Source organism: Asterias amurensis, chromosome 12, assembly GCF_032118995.1.
Source record: "Asterias amurensis chromosome 12, ASM3211899v1".
Classification (NCBI taxonomy): Eukaryota; Metazoa; Echinodermata; class Asteroidea; order Forcipulatida; family Asteriidae; genus Asterias; species Asterias amurensis.
The window spans coordinates 13,167,324-13,184,215 of record NC_092659.1 but is presented as its reverse complement, the minus strand read 5'-3'; the positions used below and the strand labels follow the sequence as shown (position 1 = coordinate 13,184,215).

The 16,892-nt window shown below is 38.3% G+C and overlaps 1 pseudogene; it reads left to right on the top strand.

The window, feature by feature from the left end:
* The first annotated feature begins 5,545 nt into the window (after positions 1-5,545).
* LOC139945453 (carbohydrate sulfotransferase 14-like) lies at positions 5,546-10,794 on the top strand (annotated as a pseudogene).
* Positions 10,795-16,892: the final 6,098 nt, after the last annotated feature.

Here is a 16,892-nt window from a genome sequence, read left to right as displayed (position 1 = left end):
AGAGGCAGCAACAGGGGAGGTAATAACCGGTGAGGTAACAACATGGGAGGTAACAACCGTTAAGGTAACAACAGGGGAGTCAACAACTGGGGAGGCAACAACTTGGGCGTCAAGAACTAGGGATCGAGGCAACAACAGGGGGCACCAGCTGGGGAGGTACCATTGAGGGGAGGCAACAACTGGGGACGAGGCAACAAGAGGGGAGGCAACTACTGGGGAGGCAACAACAGGGAAAACAACAACAGGGAAGGCAACAACTGGGGAGGCAATAACATGGGAGGTAACAACCGGTGAGGTAACAACAGAGGAGTCAACAACTGGGGAGGCAACAACTTGGGCGTCAAGAACTAGGGAGGTAACAACAGGGGGCACCAGCTCGGGGAGGTACCAGCGAGGGGAGGCAACAACTGGGTACGAGGCAACAACTGGGGAGACACTGGGGAGGCAACAACAGGGGAATCAACAACAGAAAGCACATAACCTCGTGTGACAAGGGTGTTTTTTCTTTCATTATTATCTCGCAAACTCTACGACCGATTGAGCTCAAACTTTCACAGGCTTGTTATTTTATGCATATGTTGAGATACATCGAGTGATAAGACTGGTCTTTGACAATTACCAATAGTGCCCAGTGTCTTTAAATCAGTTGAACAATTTAAAGCAGCTTTCTCCGACAATTTTTAATTGCAACAACGTGGTTAAACTTTATGAGCTCGTCACTTTGTGAACCTGTTTTAATTGAATCCTATCATAAACTTAGACGACTTACATGCACTGTACACGTTTGGTAATTATCAAAGACCAGTGTTGGTGTATCCCATCATACGCATAAAATAACAACCCTGTGAAAATTTGGGCTAAATCGGTCATCGAAGTTGCGAGAATTTGTGTGCTTTGATTTAGGAATAAAATACTTCTAGCAAGAAGTATTTATTATTTAAGTGAGAAATTGCCTCGTTCTCAAAAACTACATTACTTCAGAGGGAGTCGTTCCCCACAATATTTTGTACCATCAACATAGCAAGAAGTCTTTATTATTTAAGTGAGAAATTGCCTCGTTCTCAAAAACTACATTACTTCAGAGGGAGTCGTTCCCCACGATATTTTATACCATCAACAGCTGTACAACGCTCGTTACCAAGTCGGCTTTTAAGTTAACATCTGTTTTGAGTAATTACCAAACGTGCACCTTCCCTTTAAGGTTGAATAATAATTATTGTTGCCGTTGACTTGACCAATGACTATGAAAACAATTTTCGATGTTTTCCCCCCACAAACACAAGCTAGCGAGGCTAACGCATTATACAGTGTATCACTTAACAACTTTTACTCAACAATATGCTGCTCACCTCCTTAATAACTACATAGCCTTTTTAAAATTTTGTGTAGACCATACGAAACCCATTACAATAGATTAAAAGCCCAAATGCCTGACGGGACATACCAACTAAAGAGGTTCAAACAATGCTCCCTCGCATTTTATGCCGATATGAAATGAGACAGGAGTCTTTGGTAGTCTGCTTAGACTCACAGTGTGAGATGAGACAAGAGTATTTTGTAGTAATCTAAGACCCACATTGCGAACTAAGACATGACATTGAAGTCGTTAGTCCGAGTCAATAAATACAAACAAAGAAAGATTCCAATCTACAAAACTTGATCACATTTCAATACTTCCTGTCTGTGGTTTATTTTAGTGTTAACAAACAATCATGGCATAGATGTTGGAATAAATTTAACCCTCCTACTACTGGAAGTATTATCCATTAAGATGATTCAATTGCAAAGGTTGTGACAGTGGAACAGCTGCAAAGACCTGACTGTGTACAATGTATGTACTGTATGCATTCATGATACATGGTGTCATTTTGCAGGCTGGCATAGTTTATCTATCACTGGATTATACTGCAGGGTTAATATTGTAACCAGTCAATTATATTCATTATACTTTAATTGGTCTTGACATAATAAATGCAAATTAACTTTCATGTTCATGCATCAATTTTTTTTTAAAATCATTACCAAGTCTTTGAGATAACTTAGCCTTATGTTTCTGTTCGGGCAGATCGCAAATTTTTAAACAAAAAAAACCCCCAACTATTTGTCGTTTGGTTTAGGGGCCTCCTCTTAATAAAATAAAATATTCGGTAATTAATTTTTATCTAGTAATATGTTACTCTTCCTTAACCATAAATCTATAAACAGCCGATAGCATGGTTTAATTAACTTGAAGTGTGTATTCCATTATGAACCAACCTTTACCAGCATACATCCAAGTGTGCAGTTCGTTAACTGTCTAAAAATACTTGGTGTTGAATTCGTTCAATTGATTGTGGTGAATTAATTAAGGGTTTCTTTTATAAATTGAACTGTCTGAAAACTTGTAGGACTTGGGACTGAAAGTACAAAAGATGTGACTTTTTTATTAAAGCTATTATTATTAACATCGATCTATAAAATTATTCCTTTCACTGATTTTCGGCCATTCTTTCAACCCCTGACTGATTTCAACCAGTAAAACGTCACCGTCATATCACCTAGTGCGGTTTCCTATTTGTACACCTGGATGAAGAGAAGCATATCATAACAGTGACAAGCTTCAATAATATTTGACAATCACTCAAACTTCGCAACATTCGCCGTGCCTTCGTAAGCGTTGGAAACAAATTCGGAACGTTCACAAATTATTCCCCACCTCCTTATACGAAGATCGCCCAATTTACAAACCGGTGTCTAAATTTCAGCGAATGTTGCGAAGACGGTCATTCGGCGTGATTTTCGTAAGCATTAGTATCGTTGGTAAAGTGTGCGTAAGCGTTTGCAACGTTCGTAAAGGCATTGGCAAGCGTTGGTAAGAATTCGTTATATATTCGTAAGATATTGGTAAGGAGAGGGCCGACCGAGGACGATCGAGGGGTGAGACCGAGATGAAAATACTCACTATCCAACCGCCATTTTGGACGAATTCAACGCGAAATTCAAATATTTATGTTCGCAAGAACGTCCGCCACTCTGTGAAAGCGGCAATATGAAGCGCTTCCGTACATTCAGCGAATGTTGTGAAGACGGTAGTTCGCCATTGATTTTCGTAAGCATTGGTAAGCCATTGGTACTGTTGGCAAAGAGTACGTATTATGCGTAAGATATTGGTTAGGAGAGGTTTAAGGGCAACCGAGAACATATTCACTATCAAATCGCAACTTTTGGGCGAATTCGTCGCGAATTTCCAACATTCATATTCGCAAGATATTCGCCCAAGTGTGAGAGTAGCATTATTGCATTCAACATTCATGAAAATAGTCAATTTACATGCTCCTGAAACGACCTAGCGGGTTTGTGATGCTTTAGTCACTGCCTAGGTTGAGCACTGAAATTGTTCATCTGGTGAACAGAGGCAATTCCTATGCTTTTTGGAGAACAATTAAAGGAATCCTTCCCCCCCCCCCCCCCAAAAAAAAAAAAAAAAAAAAACCCAGTAATAGACGGTGAGCATTTTGGAATGTCCCGCATTGACATTGCTAACGCATTCAATGAACACTTCTCAACCATTGCAGAGCGTTATGGCTAGTAGTAGCAGTAGTTCTTCCAAGAATAGTGCCACGTCTGATTGGGGCGATTTCTACACTCCAGCCACTGACCTTCTTCACGAACACAAATTTCTATTGTCTGAAGTCACTGAAGCTTTTGTTAAAAAACGAAGGCCAGTCAGAAAAGCTACTGCTCGTCCATTGTATGTAGTCAGTATACGTTTAAGGGACACACCGGCTCACCGTTTACGCAATTTAGGGCTGTAGAATCATCAATAATGTTTTTATAGATGGTTGCTGTAAAAAAAAAATCATCAAAATGTCACGTAATTAGCGAAAAATGATTAAAAAAAACAAAAGCGGCAAAAGGCCAGCGTGTACGTGTTTCCAGCCGTTGCTGTGACATTGTCGCACAATATTGTAAGTATACTGGTGCTTTGTTTATAGCAACGTTTTACTACGACGCAGCATAAGGATCCAGTCTATCCATAAATTTTAAACAACCAGCATATACGGATCAGGCAAATCCTTCGACGGTGGAGGTAGTCGTGCTTCGACGTACATCCAAACATCGTCACGAAGAACACAAAAAACTAACCCAGAAAATGATGGGACAGTGACAAGTAAATAAAGCATTCCTGGCACAAACTAGGCATACTACTGCAGTGCATAGGCATGATGCAGTTTGGAATGCGATCGTGGCGTACAATCATGCTCCTGACATGCTACTCCTAGAACTATTTCAGTTTCGTCCGGCTGAAACCGAAATAGTTCTAGGAGTACCGACGTGCCAGGACCCATTCAATGCCTGTAGGCGCCTACAGAGGCACAGAAATTTGCTTAGCACAAAATAGTATTGCATAGCAGAAACCAGCAAAATTTTAAAATTTGAAATGATGTGAACTTGTGCCTAGTGCCCAACTAAATTTTTGAATAGAAAGAAATTTTGTAAGCAGTATTTTTTGCTAAACAGATGAAACCGACGGATAAATGGGCCCTGTTATTCACAGTGAAACATTTTTGGTATCGGGGGCTGGGGGTCGGGAGGGGAGGGGGGCGGGAATCGTGAGGGATTCAAAAACGTCCTTGTGAGAATGTATTTTGAAACGTAAGCGTAGCTGCAAATCTTGAAACGTAAGCCTAGCTTGACTCGGGATTGAAAGCGTAATTTTTGATTATAACAAATCTAAAAAATGTATATGGATAGTATAGTACCTGCGTAGCTTGGAACGTAACCATATCTTTTGGAACGTAAGCATATCTTGAAACGTAAGCGTAGCTAGGTATCTTGGAACGTAAACGTAGCTGCGTATGGAAGGTATGGGTAACCTTACTCAGGATTGAAAGCATACCTTTTTTAATTACAGCATAACTTGAGAAGGAACGTAAGCAAAAACTTGGAATGTAAGCGTAGCTTGATATCTTGCAACGTAAACATAGCTGCATATGAAACGTTTAAGCGTAGCTTGACTCGGCTTGATAAACGTACCTTTTGATATTATAGCGTAACTTGAAGGAACGCAAGCGTAGCTGAGTAGCTGCGTAGCTTGGAACGTAACCAAATAATACCTCAACAATCTCCAAAATAACACTTCATTCACAGAATTAAAAAATATTTGTTGACAAAATTATGCTTTGAGAGAATTTTGTTGAACCTTTTTTTTCAACCTTTTATACAAAATTATTATTCAACTGTTCTTTTTTCGATCGGGGGCTCCGGTTTTTTTAATCCCTTTTTTCTTCTTCATAAAACATTTTAAAATCTACTCCCACAACAACACTGTCAATATAACAAAATGCGGTATTTCTACGTTTGGACATCATCAATCTTTTTTTATTGTTACCTGAAAACTCCTACCAAAATAAAACTAGGAGCCATGAAACAAAACAGAGCATAATATTGGAACGTTGCGATCATAAGAAATAACGGATTCGACACGAGGTGTACCGACTGACAAACCCACGATGACAAACATGTACTCCCAATCCCTCCCAAGCTCACGGCGAGACCCGCAAGCTTGGAGTTCATAGCGCCTGGGATTACACCTCCAGCCCCCCACGAGACACGGCATGCGCGGTATGGTATAATGCCCCGAGGCTTACGTTCTGATTGCTCCACGCCGTGGGCTATAAAACAAGCTTCCGTTACACGGACTCTTTGAATGCGAATTTTACGTTAGATTTTTCACCATTATTTACATTTTGTAGCGATAACTTAAATACATGATCTTTTTCGTCAATTACTCGTTAATAATTTTGTAAAAAAAAAAAGATTTAAATTTGGTTTGGTAAGTTACTTTTTGACGGCTGGAAGTAAAACTAGCCCGGAAGGTCACGTGATTGTTTGTACCACTTTTTGGTTAGAACAATCAAGCGACCTAAGTTTTTGTTTTAAAATGCTCAAAAACGGCCAAATTTGATAATTTTTTTTATGGACTGTTCTTCTTCATTACTGGAAGACTGCTGAATTCAATTCTTAGTCTATTTTGTAGCCCAATTAGCCCAATTCAGCCGGTGTGTCCCTTTAACGTACGATGAGGAAATCAAAATGATCCCCCTTGCCTTCTTGAGAACCTGAAAAGACGTTCATGGTCTAACGCCATTAGTCATCAAGGCACAAGTGCCCGGCGAAAGAAGGGGACAAGTCAACTTCTCCGAGTTTTGATGTACATCTTTGTCACTGTTTTAAGTAAGTAAATTAGCAACTTATAAACTCCCTTCAAAGGGTAGATCAGTAACAGTTTTGACTAAAATTGCGTTAGTTAGACTATTGTTGTACAGCAACATTACACAATTGGTAAGAAATAAACTCGTCCAAGATCACAGATTAAGATCAAACTTATAACACGGTCTAACCATGATGACAGTATTTAGAAAACATCCCATGAAATATTTCTCTCTGAAATGTAATATTTGATGAGAAAATAAATAAAACTAATTTCCCGTTTGGAGCGTTTTATTCATTTTTTTTAATCAATGTCATGTTTTGCTGATTTTTTTTTTAGATCGTCAAGATGGCAACCGCCACCACCGCCAGGCACTGTTTGTTCATTGCAATCTGCACCGTCAGTTTACTCTTGATGGCGTCGTTTCTGCTTGATCGAAATCAAAGTGAGTGTTTTCTTCAAACAATGGTAGTTAGAATCTTGAATTGTTGTACTCTCCTAAAAGGAATTGCTTATGTCCTCGTGGAGACGGTGGGTTGTAAAATCCATTTTGTGCTGACAATATTGGGCTTGTACAGAAAGGTATAGCATAAAAGCGATGGGTTGCCGCGATAAGTAACCGGCCCTGAAATGGTTTTCTGTAGTGGTTTTCTGTGGTGCTTTTAACTTGAAAGGAAAAATTATTGATTGACTCTTGAACTTTTATTCTCTGCTCAATTTTATACGGGGAGTCCCTGGGCCCGTCGAGTAATTCTCCCTCCAAGTAAAAACACCCCTTCACAGGTCTAATTTTCAAAACGTCCGAGCATCAATCTTGAAAAATGTCCCTACACCTCTCAGCAAATAGGACCATTTATTTCAGGGCCTATGTCATCCAAAATGCCTAAAGCTGGAAGTCAACAACCCCCATCACAATTGGGCAAAATTTGTACACTGAAACACTTTCTGGGGGCTCTCAAATCTGTCTAATATAGAATATTTTCAGGGCCTACAAAATATTAAATTCTCCATAATGTAAGGGTGCGGGATAACATCGAGAGCATCGAATTCAAGTTCTGATGATAATGATGATGTTGTTGATGTTATTTTTTTCACCGAAACAGGCATGTCGCCTTCCAGCCGCTCATTTCGTTACCCTGCAATTGCTGGACAACATGAGGTACGTACAATTTCAAAAATAAATTCTCCGTAATGTAAGGGTGCGGGATAACATTAATACTAAATACATAATAATAATAATAATTAGAAAACGGCTGCTTACATACATGCTTTATGAAATAGGGCCCTGCGTGACTGGAAGAGGAATGGTGATCGCGAGTAACGAATTCACGGCGGTAAACAGAGCCATGACATTGGGCCAAGATGCTTTGCGCTAATGTTCGGTGTGGGAAACATGCTGTCCACAAACACAAGGGTTTTTTTGATTTTTTTCCCGGCTTAATTCATTTTGTGTGTCGTCCCCCCCTCCCTTCCCTTTTTGTCTCTCTCCTTTTTTGCTCACCCCTTTTTTTCCTGACATGGGGAGGGGGCCGGGCGCCCCCTACGCCCCTGGATCCACGCCCGTTATTAGTCCTCACATCAAATAATAATAAGTAATAATAAGACTTGTAATGTGCACGTATCCCCCATGCAGTAACCCCCCCAAAAAAAAAACAAAATAATACATAAATAAAAAAAAATAAAATAAAAAATAAATAAATAAATAAATAAATAACTAAATAACTAAATAAATAAATAAATAACTAAATAAATAACTAAATAAATAACTTAATAAATAACTAAATAAATAACTAAATAAATAACCAAATAAATAAATAAGTAAAAAAAAAAAAAGACACTGTGTGAAAACTAGCTGTATTTCAATCCCTCAAAATCAATTTAATTTCCCTTATACATTACTTCGTTTCCCCGAAATTCTATTTTGATCCCTCTTGGGATACCATTTCGCGGGAACAAAATAGTCTTTGTTTGTGCCCTTTGAATCGTTTCACCTGTCCTTAAAGACAGTGGACACTACTGGTACTTGTCAAAGACCAGTCTCCTCACTATTGGTGTATCTCAACTTATGCATAAAATAACAAACCTGTGAACATTTTAGCTCAATTGGTCGACCAAGTTGCAAGATAATAATGAAAGAAGAACAAACACCCTTGTCACACGAAGTTGTGTGCGTTTAGATGGTTGATTTCGAGACCTCAAGTTCTAAACCTGAGGTCTCGAAATCAAACTCGTGGAAAATTACTTCTTTTTTTGAAAAACACTCCACTTCAGAGGGAACCTTTTTTCACAATGTTTTATACTACCAACCTCTCCCTATTACTCGTAACCAAGTAAGGTTTTATGCTAATTATTTTGAGTAATTACCAATAGTGTCCACTGCCTTTAAGACAAAACAAACTTTGAACGAAACTTTGAACGTAATTGTCAAAGACTAGTCTTCTCCTCACTTGGTGTATCTGAACATAAATGCATAAAATAACAAACCTGTGAAAATCTTAGCTCAATTGGTCGACCAAGTTGCAAGATTATAATGAAAGAAGAAAAAAAACAGCCTTGTCACACGAAGTTGTTTAGATGGTTGATTTCGCGACCTCAAGTTCTAAACCTGAGGTCTCGAAATCAAATTCTTGGAAAATTACTTCTTTCTCGAAAACTACGTCACTTCAGAGGGAGCCGTTTCTCACAATGTTTTATACTAGTCTATCAACAGCTCCCCATTACTCGTCACCAAGTAAGGTTTTCTGCTAATAATTATTTTGAATAATTACCAATAGTGTCCACTTCCTTTTAAGAAGTTCCGTGAATAGCATATTGACACAACTTAAGTAATTAAGACCATTTTCCCCTAAACACAGGAATCAAAGTCAGACACTTCCATTACCACTGAGTTAGCTGAAGCAACTTCTTTACTAACTCCTTCAACTGCTTTGGAACTTGAACATATCATGGGACAGGAACAGGATCGTTGAAAGCGGACGCTGGCTGAAGAATGTCGCCGCATTAACCCATCAGAACCAACTGGCGATTACATACCATTACTCGTCAACGACAAACATAAACTCCTCTTTAATTTCATCCCCAAGGTGTCTTGCACGACTTGGAAGACAATCTTGAGAAGACTTAACAATAAGACTGGAGACTTAAAACAGTTATACAACAATGTGACTGGAAATGTAAAGCCGGTACTGTTTAATTACAAACAAGATGACGCCCGGTTGAAGAGCTACCGTAAGGTGCTGTTTATACGAGAACCCATAAGCAGGTTACTTTCTGCGTACTTGAGTAAACTTCGCCCTAGGTCTCGTACGCAACGGATCTGGGAGCGGAGTTATGGCAGCGAAATTTCCAGGCGTTACAGAGGCGTTAAAAACCAGAAGCTCAAAGAAGGACAATGGTTGGATATAACATTCGTTGAATTTATCAAATACATCACTGATCTGGGTAGTGGGTTTATAATAAATCCTATGACTGATCACTGGCTGCCACAGTATAAACTATCACGGCCTTGTCATGAGAATCTTGCAGTTGAAGGTCCGTTCGTACTGCGATGGCTAGGTGTCGATAACATCGTCCACTTTCCAGAATACCATAGTTCAAACGCAAAACAACAGTTTTTGAAATATTACAAACCGATTTGATGAGGAAACTGATAGATTATTACCATGTGGACTATAGATTATTTGGATATTCACCCGTTGACGTCATGAGCCAGGTTCTACAAGGTGTTTGATGTACCGTACACCATTATCCTATGAATCTATGGAGCACAACTAATACTAGTCTTGATTGAAGACGTTCATTCTGTTAACGTAATTACCGATATCGCAACGCACACGAATTACTGGGAAAGAGAGCCTGCCCCAGTCCTAGTCAGCTTCTAAACAGTCGACGTAGCGCCCTCTACCGGTTACCAATACAAATTGGGGTCGCCAATCAAGACTTGCAATGACTAGACTTGTCCCCTGTCTTCATCTGCAAGGATAAAGACAGGTACTTGCTTTTCAGGTACTTTCCACTTTTCTTTGTTGAGTTGAGGTTTCAAACAAAATCATTTTTGGTTCATCCAATGCATCAGTTCATCCCTAAGGTGTTTTCATTGTCTTTTTATTACTAATGTTTATAACTGTATTTCAATCTCTGGGTCTGCCTTTGATCAGTGATTTATAATTGATAAAGTTATTTTCAAATTGTTGTCTTCAAGAAGCCTTCAACTTTGAGTAACTTTTTTCAAAACGGGACTTGCCTGGCAGATTTCATGAGGTACTCCTCTTATTCTAAATAATTTAATAACCAACTTAAAAGTCTAAATTAATCAAATCTCAGTTTCCCTTGTGGTTTATAGTAATCAAATCTCCTAAAAATTTAAACACAGAAACCCTGAGATTGTGACAGTTTCTTCTAGTTATAGAATCTATTCACTGCATGACTCCAGAACCTAATAATTCAAAAGTTATTGATAATCAGCTTGGCACATGAATTTCTGTAAATTTATAGGAGTGTCATGACCGAGCGGATAAGAGCACCAACTCAAACTCTGGTGCTTCTGTTCAGGAGAGTGTGAGTTTGAATCCCAGTTGTGACACTGTCCATGAGCAAGACACTTAATTAGGTGTTCGGACTCGAGTCCGAAGACCTCTTGTTTTTGTTCGTTTTTTTTTTTTATTTTTTTTTTTTATTTTTTTTTTATTTTTTTTTTTACTTCGTCTTCTTCTCCGTGGTTTTTGTCCGCTAACAAAGACATACTTGCTAAGCTCACATAAACTTCAAACTTCACACATAGTTAGATATTCATTAGTAGATGAAACCGTTTTAGTTTCGTCATGATGACGTCATCAGGTGTCGAATTACAAGGTTTTTAGGTTCAAAAAGTGACCATTTGCTTTTCGCTATATGTCTTCGAATTTTATAGTTATGATATTCATAATTACGCATCTGATAGATCAAGACTGGGACAACATTTGAAAAGTTAACGTCAAAATCGTATGACCCCTCCTTCCGTTCGAACCGGAAGGTCAAAGTTTGCAATTGTATATTTTTCTTCAAAAATACATCTCCGTCCCTTGCCCTCTAACAAAAGCACACTTCCCAAACCTGTATGAACTTCTAACTTCACACATAGTTAGATATTAATTATCAGGAGAAGAAACCGTTTGAGTTACGTCACGATGACGTCATCAATTCTTGAGTTATGAATTTTCAAAGTTTATTATTTCAAAAAATCATAACTTTTGATCTACATGATGGGTTGTTACAATCGACACATCATCGGAAAGTTCGTTAAAAACTCCGTAAATGCCTCGCAGACATGATCCCATTTTGATCTCGTCTTCTGGTTCAAAATCGAGTTTGAAAATACATAATTTCATGTATAAAGAACTACAAAGTTTCCCCATTGGTTGTGCGTAACACGTGTGTCGTACACGTGTAGTGTATTAGGCATCATTTATTTGGTGGCATGCTGCCAAGTTTATTGTACTCTGTGCCATAGCGTGATATGCATAGAGCTATATAGCTCTATTATTTAGAGCTGTATAGCTCTATTTATGCAGAACGCTGCGAAAATGATTTCCTCTCAATCTTCGGCGTCAAATTGTTCAAATGTTACCCTTCTGATGGCTTAGTGGTCAATGTGGAATTGAAGACGAAGTTTCGCTGAGATGGCCACCTACTTCAGTGATTCATGGGACTTTTAATTATGTGAGAAAACAACAGTACAAAATGACGAACATTGGTCATGTTTTGGTTAAACACCGAGAAGAATAGAGACGTTGCATCGATCGACCACTCCCCCCGGGTGAAGGGCGTTTTGGGCCCACGGAATTCACGTCAGTATTACAATATCTATTACTTCTTGAACTAAGCATAATCATCAATTGTTTTGATTATTTGTTAAAACAACTATCCAAGTTATTCTGATTTAAATACTTTGAAGAAAAAAAATCTCTGGAATAACATAAGCCCTTTTAAACTTTCTCTGGTAGGAAAGGACGTTACGTAAACTAATCTATTTCTACATCCATGCACAGACATGGATGTTACAATACAAAACATTTAAAGAAAACAGAATGGTTAAAGCATAAGGCCCAAGCAATTAGGAGTGGTCTTGCTAAAATAAACTGCCGGATTAAACAAAACTTTTGTACAAACAAATCAATAAAACAATCCAGATTTTCATCTTCTTCTTGTCTTCGTCCCTTGTCCTCGAACAAAAGCACACTTCCCAAACTCGTATGAACTTGAAACTTCGCACATAGTTAGATATGCATTAGGAGTGGAATAATGTGTTAGTTAGGTCATGATGACGGCATCCATTCTTGAGTTATAAAAATTCAAAGTTTATTATTTCACAAAATCATTATTTTTGATCCACGTGATGGATTCTTACAATCGATACATAATCGGAAAGGTCGTTAAAAACTCCGTAAAGGCCTCGCAGACATGACCCCATTTTTACCTTGTCTTCTGGTTCAAATCAGATTTTTTGTGTATTTTCGTCAAAAATACATTTTTTGTTTTGACTACTACCGTACTGCATTGATCACACCGGTTCTCGTCCGATCAGTGAAGTTAAGCAACCTCGGGCCCGGTCAGTACTTGGATGGGAAACTCGCTAAACCAGTTGTTGATTTTTTTTTTTTTTTTTTTTTTTTTTTACTTCTTTTTAAAAATATTATATCAGCTTCGTTTATAGTCTGTTTTCAAGGCGTTTTCAATAAACATTTCCCTTTCGTTTACTTATTCTCTTCTCCAGTCGTCATCATTCATAAGTTCCTATGTCCTCAACCACAAAAGCTATTTTGACAATCTATACATCATATGAAAGGGGTTTACGTACTTCACAAAAATGGATATGTTGGTGACCTTCTCTTGACCTTTTGACCTTTCTAAACCGGAAGTGCATGTAAAATGCTTTGAAAAGGCCTATTTTCATGGGTTTTTCCTTTGATAATTGTCCACCAGGGTGTATTTTTGTACTCCCGGAAGCCGAACACCTTGTTTTTGTTATGACAAAAACTTGAGTCTAGTTTTAATTGTTCTTGTGATCGATTTAGCCGAGTAGCGCATATTTGTTGCACAGGCTGTATACTCCCAGGGAGCTAAGATTGTTTCGGGAATGATTTAAAGACAGTGGACACTATTGGTAATTGTCAAAGACCAGTCCTCTCACTTGGTGCATCTCAACATATGCATTAAATAGCAAACCTGTGAAAATTTGAGCTTGATTGGTCGTCGAAGTTGCGAGACAACTATGAAAGAAAAAACACCATTGTCACACATAGTAGTGTGCTTTCAGATGCTTGATTTCGAGACCTCAAATTCTAAACTTGAGGTCTCAAAATCAAATTCCTGGAAAACTACTTCTTTCTCAAAAACTACGTCACTTCAGAGGGAGCCGTTTTTTACAATGTTTTATACCATCAACCTCTCCCCATTACTTATTACCAAGTAAGGTTTTATGCTAAAAATACCTTACTTATCAATAGTGTCCACTGCCTTTAAGGCCCAGTGACAAGGGGTAATAATAACGTTGGAAGCGCTTTGAGACGCCCTTCAGTTGTGAAAAGCCCTTCATAAAAACTGGAGTAATGCAATGCTTTACTAAATTTGTGTTACTTTTTAACTGTTGTGTATTTTTAAAACCATATTGCTATTTTTGCTAGTATTTTTATCCTGTATTTTAATGTTTTTCTTGGCTGTACAGCGCTTTGAAACAGTGTTAAAGCGCTTTATAAATGCATTTAAGATAAGTTAAGTTAAGTTAAGCTATTGTTATTATTATTTAAAGTGGTCAAAACAGTGTGGTTACCTGGAACTTCTGATGTACAGACACCGCTATTAAATAAAGGATACTTTATAATTATTTATATTGTAATGTTTACTTTATTTTTCCTTCATGCGAAAATGTGCAAACACAGACATGTATTGTTAAAAAAAATAAAACACCATAAAATAATATGTACATGTACATTAATTTTGTTTTCATCATTAATGACTCCCTTTGTTGTTGGGGTCACGAACATTCTTTACAACATAGTTTGGGCAGTTCCATTTGGGAAAATGGTTGATTGATCATGTGTTACTGTTTACCTGTTCTATTTGATAAATTTCCTTTCTTGCTTTCTTCATGGTCTGTTTAGACCGTATCAAAAAAGACGTTATCATTCAAATACCTTCCCACTTCATTTGAATTCCTTCGTTATATTCGTTACCATTCAAATATCTGCCAACCACACGGCGTCTGTGAGCATGTGCATGTACATGTGCCAAAGAAATCAAATCGGGAACACTGCATACTGCGTGATTCATTGATGTACACACTTACATCCGCATACCGCCTGCCCTACAATATTTCCACTCTCATAGCAACAAAGGGGTTATTTGATACGGTCTATTATGAACCTTATCGATCACCTGACCTTGATTGACCAATCAGATGATCCCTGACATGGAATGTCAGCTGATTCTCTTTTTCTCCATTTATTGACCAATGACATCACTCCACACAGATTGTGTTTTTTTTTACATCAACTCCCATTGGCTCCCGTCGCTTGATGACCTCATTTCCACGAACCAATCACAATCAACTGAACAATGGTTACATGCAGTCGAGTCCACCACTCAGAGTCAACGTGAAGCATTTTGAAATGTTGAAGATCCTGATGACATCAATTCACCTCTCAGTATTTTAAGCTAATCTCGACTGACAATTCAAACACGCTTTCTTTTGTTGCAACACTTCTCCCATTGGACTCCTTCTGATGACCTCATCATTCTAAACCAATCAGCTCTTGAGCTGGTGTGTACTTCGAGTCCGTTTCGGCTAGGTAGTCCAATCGCTGCTTTAAGTCTTCCAAGCGCTGCTGGTGCAGCTCTGCAGCAGAAGAAAAACATTTGATAATTGAATATAAATATAATGAGAAATTTAAAGCAGTATAAACAAACTTTGAAACATACACCAAGAACTGTAAGACATAACTAAACGTTGTTGGGTCACTTTGAACCTTGACCACTTCATACCTTGGAAACTTCACACCTTTTGCAAGGTATGAAGTGAATTTGGAGACTTCACAGCCTGAACACTTCATACCTTCTTAAAAAGACACTTCACACCTTCTTGCGACACTTCGTACTAAGCATTGGGGACTAGTGCGACTGGCGTCATACCGCGACTATTAAATCATTAGTCGGGCCGCGACTACCGTTTTTCAACTACTCGATTAATCGTGCCACCACGCACGACTAACTACAAAAAAACATTATTGTGTCGCTCAGGACTAATCACGACAACATAATTTAATTACAAAACACAATCATTCGTCAGTGACATAATCTTTCCGCCCTTTCACCTTGAATTTTACAAAATTTTAACAATTCAAGGCCTTATAAGGTGGTTTGTTTTGCCCCCAAAAGTATAAAAACATGAAAAAATACGTATTCGTTTGAAGAAAAAAAAGGTAACGGTACAAAGTGACGGTACAAAGTGACGGTACAAAGCGACAGTACAAAGCGAGGGTACAAAGTGACGGTACAAAGTGACGGTACAAAGTGACAGTACAAAGCGACAGTACAAAGCGACGATACAAAGTGACGGTACAAAGTGACGGTACAAAGTGACGGTACAAAGTGACGGTACAAAGTGACAGTACAAAATGACGGAACAAAGTGACGGTACAAAGTGACGGTACAAAGTGACGGTACAAAGTGACGGTACAAAGTGACGGTACAAAGTGACAGTACAAAGAGACGGTACAAAGTGACGGTACAAAGTCACGGTACAAAGTGACGGTACAAAGTGACGGTACAAAGTGACAGTACAAAGTGACGGTACAAAGTCACGGTACAAAGTGACGGTACAAAGTGACGGTACAAAGTGACGGTACAAAGTGACGGTACAAAGTGACAGTACAAAGAGACGGTACAAAGTGACGGTACAAAGTGACGGTACAAAGTGACGATACAAAGTGACGGTACAAAGAGACGGTACAAAGTGACGGTACAAAGTGACAGTACAAAGTGACTCAGCTGACGATAACAAATGACCAACTTTGTCCCAGGTGAGGGTCTGAAGAGACCAAGGTACGAAGTGACTGACATCCTATCAAACTCTTCATTAACCTAATCTCAGCATAAGTATCAATGAAGAACAAATTTTCTTGTAAACTTTTACATGTACATAGTAGCGCATATAAATGTTGCACAGGCTGCATACTCCCTACCAGGGAGTTGAGATGGTTTAAGGAGTGATTTAAGGCCCAGTGACCAGGGGTAATAATGTAAAGCGCTTTTTTATATAAAAACGGATTATTATTATTATTATTATTATTATTATTATTATTATTATTATTATTATCATCACACTGTAGTGCTTTAAAGAAATAGGTCCGACCCTTAGTCTCATATTACTTCAAAACAGAGTTCCACAGTGAGAGCTTTGATACGCCCCTGATGTGATAAAGCGCTATATTATATATAAGAACCTAGTATTATTATTATTTTTAATTATTCAATGAATCTCTTCAGTTAATAAAATTAAACCTACTCTTTCCCCTGAATTCCTTCCAAAGTTTGTAAATTTATGTCCAGTCAAAATAATGTTCAGCGCTTAGACCAAATTAAAAAAAATACCAGGTCGTCCCCGCCCGCGCCCGCATCCTTTTTTGGGGGCCGCATCCTTTTATTACTTTTTTTTTTTTCTTTT